The 4,392-nt window shown below is 37.3% G+C and overlaps 1 long non-coding RNA gene and 1 pseudogene across 1 annotated transcript; both read right to left on the bottom strand.

The window, feature by feature from the left end:
* Positions 1-703: 703 nt before the first annotated feature.
* Positions 704-2,785, bottom strand: LOC108172642 (cytokinin hydroxylase-like; annotated as a pseudogene).
* Positions 2,786-3,085: 300 nt separating this feature from the next.
* LOC139197482 (uncharacterized) lies at positions 3,086-4,095 on the bottom strand. Its single transcript, XR_011582924.1, has 2 exons — positions 3,417-4,095; positions 3,086-3,326 (listed from the first exon to the last, which is right to left on the bottom strand). It is a non-coding gene; the product is annotated as an uncharacterized lncRNA (long non-coding RNA).
* Between the last annotated feature and the right edge of the window lie 297 nt (positions 4,096-4,392).

The raw sequence follows: 4,392 nt of genomic DNA, 5'->3' as shown, positions 1-4,392 counted from the left end.
TCTTCTTTCTCTTTCCTTCAATCATCTCTTACTTTCTTTCCTCCTCTCTCCTCTTTCTCCATCTCCTGCAACCCTCTCTTTTTAGATCTCTTTGTCTAATTTAAGTCGTAAAATATAAAAATTTTAAATCGCGAATCAGTCAAGTTTTTTAGTCTTAAAGAAAATTATTTTCAAGAAATGTTTTGAAAAATGATAAAAAAATTTCAAATAAGATACCAAAGAGACCTTAAGAAATTCACAAATATTGTCATATATATTTTTGGTATTTACCATGTTTAGTTTAATAGTTCTACGACCTGAAGATTTCCTTGCTCGATGAGATCAGTCGGCAACATTTGGCGACACATGAGAGGCAATGAATGCATGTTCGCTTTCCACCGAGTTTACCTCTTTTTTAGAGTTACTCCATTTTAGTTCTCATAGATCAGATTAATATGAATAGCAAGATCACAATAAAATTTGCTAGACCCCGTTACTGAGTGAGCTAGTCTTAAAGGATAGTTTGTATGACATTAAAATGATCGTTTCTCGCTACCATGTGGATATGTAATGCTTGTGATTATACTCATCTTTTGGCTTCATAGTGACATAAAACTCTCGGGTCCTAAAAGAGTCGTCCCCTTGAGACTTATAACATATTTTGCACTGAAAGAAGGACTACAAATTAAAAGACCGGTTCGGTCGTATTCTTTGCTCGTTGAAATGTAATGGTATTTGTTTCCTTTGCTTTTATTCAGTATATCAATGCCACTAATTTTCAAATACTCAATATAGCTTACAATGAAATACCACTTGAAAACAATTATTAACAAATAAAACGTAGGGCCCAGGTGTCTAGAGGGGTTGGAGTACTAGAGGCAGGCCATCGGAAGGTCTCAGAGATAGGACAATAGAAGGGGCAGAATGTTGGAGAGATGGTAAATGAAAACCTAGATAGAATTAGGGTTAGAACTATCTTGTACTCCAAGAAAGTCAAGTTTCTACCAATGCACATTCTCCCTCCAAACCCAAAAGGCAAGTACCCCATCTCGTGCTTGCACCCCCCGTGGATGTTGTCCTTGAACCTCTCCGGCTTGAACTCGTTGACGTCGTCGTCCCACAGGGCCGGGTCGTGGTGCATGCCGACGATGTCAATCCACATGTTTGTTCCACTCGCAATCGACAGGTCGTGGCTCACTTGAATGTCGGCTTTGGCTTGCCTTTGTTCATTTGGTGCTGAAGGGTATAGCCGCAAGACTTCGTTCATCATCACCCATCCCATCTGCATGATTAAATTAATCACAAGCGATTAGTTCTCTAATCATTATTAAGAACTTAAGATGCTTGATTACTGATTGGACGGTGAAGCCACTGGGGTATTGCAAGGTGGCATCCGCACACATACAAAAAATTGTTGCTCTGTTATTATGTGTGACAGTGACGTGTTTTTCTTGAGCAAAAAGGATGCAATGGGAATATCATGAGCACCTTTCTCACGTGACAAAGAGCGTGGAAATGACTCTGTTGTTTGAACGCTGACCATTTGACCAAATATGTCTGAACAAAAGCTGGGAATACGGTTCGGTACACCAAGTTTCTTATACAAATAATTGAAATTTTTTCTTCAAGTATATCCAACCACTTGTATTATGATAATTAGTGTAGCGAGTTGTGTTCTCAACATACTGAAAAATCTCTTCATAAACCGAATTAATTACGATGTGGCACGTCATATGTTATTATATAAGTATAATGACATATGACGTATGTGATTGTGTTTCAGACATGCTGAAAAAATCTCTACAAGACCAATATTTATGGACCAAGCTATTAGCTCGGTATTTGGTCGACGTACTTTCATAACCATGCGTTGGTTCTATATTTATAGAATTATAAGCGTTAGACGTTATCTTTATAGAAATTCTGATGCACCATATATATATAAGTTTATAACATGCATGATATAATATGACGAGACAAATGTGTGACGTATAAAAAGAAAAAAAGGGTAACTTTATGTATTCTGGTTTGTCCCATGATAGTGTTTATGAAGCGTGTCTTTTATTAAAGAAGCATTCTTTTGTTTACGAAGTTCACGTTTAAATTATGAATAATCTTTTATCTGTTATTGTACAATCTTACGGAGTTTAATTAACGTATCTTATTGAATGAAAAAAAAAAAGGAGAAAAAAAGGTTTACCTTCTTTAGTCCAGAAAGCATGTTCACGTCAATTTCTTTGTCTCCGACCACTTCCCTAATCTCCTCTCTCAACTGATCTTGCCAATCCTGGTGGGTGGCCAGGAGCAACATTGTCCATGTGATTGCCAATGCAGTTGTCTCATGACCTTCAAAGAAGAATGTCTTGCACTCATCCACAACTTCTTTTGTAGTTAAGGACTTTGTAAACCTTCCATGTTCAGTCCGTTTAAGCAACAAGCCAAGCAGGTCGTTCTGCGGCCCCGACCCTCTGATCATTTTGCGTCTTTCGTCAATTAGTGACAAGAACAATTGGTTAATTCCTTGCCCAAGTTTTCTGGCCTCTACGGCTTTCTTAGGGTGCATCATTTTCCCGAAAGGAACTCCCACGAAACGGATCGTTTTGAATAGTGTCGTTTGCAAGGCTCTTAGTTTTTCGAACACTAGCCGGCCACTTTGGTAGCTGATGCCAAAGCTGGTTTTGGCGATGATCTCTCCAGCGGTTGCCGTGATTTCTCTCTCGACGTCGAATTCTTGAGTGCCGGAATCTACGAGGGTCGTCCAATTGTCTAGCATTTTGGTGGTGGTCTCCACCATTAAGCTCACCATTGCCTGTATACCATTGATTGAATGTGAAATATAATTAGTGGGTTTGATAAAAAAAAAGAAGTTAAAGTTAAAGCACTAGAAGAACAAATGTGCTTCACGAATTAAGGTTTATATTATTTTTGTGGAACATAATAGTTGCTTATTTCCGGTTTGTTTATGAATTACACATTCTAGTTAAAAAATGCACCACACCTTTTCTTATTAACCTGAGTTAGTAAGAGCTTGATCGTCATTAATTTATAATGAAAAAAATATATTAAGTACTTTATTCTGATACACTGTGTTTGATATATATATATATGTTAGGTTTTGAACTTACACATATCATGATAAGGATACCCAAACGTGGGTTTAAACCAATTAGGAGTCATGGCCATGTCAATAACTGATCTCCTAGAATTAAGGGATATGGGACGTGATAAGGATGCTTGCATTGCTCCACGTCAAAGGAAACTGATGGCTGCAGTTCATAGCAGTTGCTATCCAATCATCATGATAGATGGAAGTTGGAGAAGTTCAGTTCAATATAATAAAGGATTCCCTGCTCACAAAGAACACGTTCTGTAATCAGGGGTTCTATCACCATTGGAACATAAGGTCTTGAGTGAGTAGAAGAATTCTTATGCGTTACCAGTCAACACATCCTGCACCAGATCTATCAATTGGTGTTGCTGCTGTCTTTGTTGCTGGACAGATGGGTTCCCAGGTATGGGCGATCTCTTTTTAATGCCAACTCTTGTAATGTTATATGTAAGATATGTTGTTTGTGATCCTTGTTGAAGACTAACCATTTATAGTTCCTACATTTGGTATCAGAGCAAGGTTAGTCTAATCGGATTCAAACTTAATTATCTTAACATTTATACCTATATCATTTACTGGAAATATTTGTTGTACGGGGAAGAAAATTGCCTCAACCTAGCCCCTAATGTTAGCATCGGTGATTGTTGCCTTGATTCATGACAACATCTAATTCCCTACTTCATGGCTGCCTTGGTTAATGATATTTCATTTATTATTTTGAGGCATTTATTTATGACTATTGTGATTTCTTGGTTCATGGTTGCCTCGATATCTTGTTGCCTAATTCCTAATTGCAAGTTCCTGTAATGTTTCTTGATTGTTTATATATGCAAGAACAAGTAAAAAGATGATTCGATCACCAAACTTGTGAAACTCAATCTTTGCATAGAGAACCTGCATGTGGCGTTCATCTTGGTTGAAAAGACACAAAATTAGGCAAATTCTACAAAGAAGGGAAATTTTGAGTAGTTTGTTTTTGTGCTATGTTGCATGCTCGTAAATTTTTCTCTTCATAAGCATGCGTTTTTTTTATTTCACTTTTCTTCCTTGATCTCCTTGGGTGCATGCAAGTAAAGTTGAAAATAAACTATTTTCATGCACCGGTTGATGGTGTGTAAATGAACATTGCGAGACGATGGTGTGTAAATGAACATTGCGAGAATGTATGGTAAAATTATACTGCAGTGTGTGTGCTATCTGCTGCTGTAATTCTTCTGGTAAAGTTTCCTCGTTAAACAACAGATTGAGTGCATGCTCTGGGACATGACTAGTCAAATGATGTTTTTCATTAGTTTATTAGTATG

This window comes from Malus domestica, chromosome 07 (genome assembly GCF_042453785.1).
Source record: "Malus domestica chromosome 07, GDT2T_hap1".
NCBI classification, from domain to species: Eukaryota; Viridiplantae; Streptophyta; class Magnoliopsida; order Rosales; family Rosaceae; genus Malus; species Malus domestica.
This window is presented reverse-complemented; position numbering and strand designations above follow the sequence as displayed.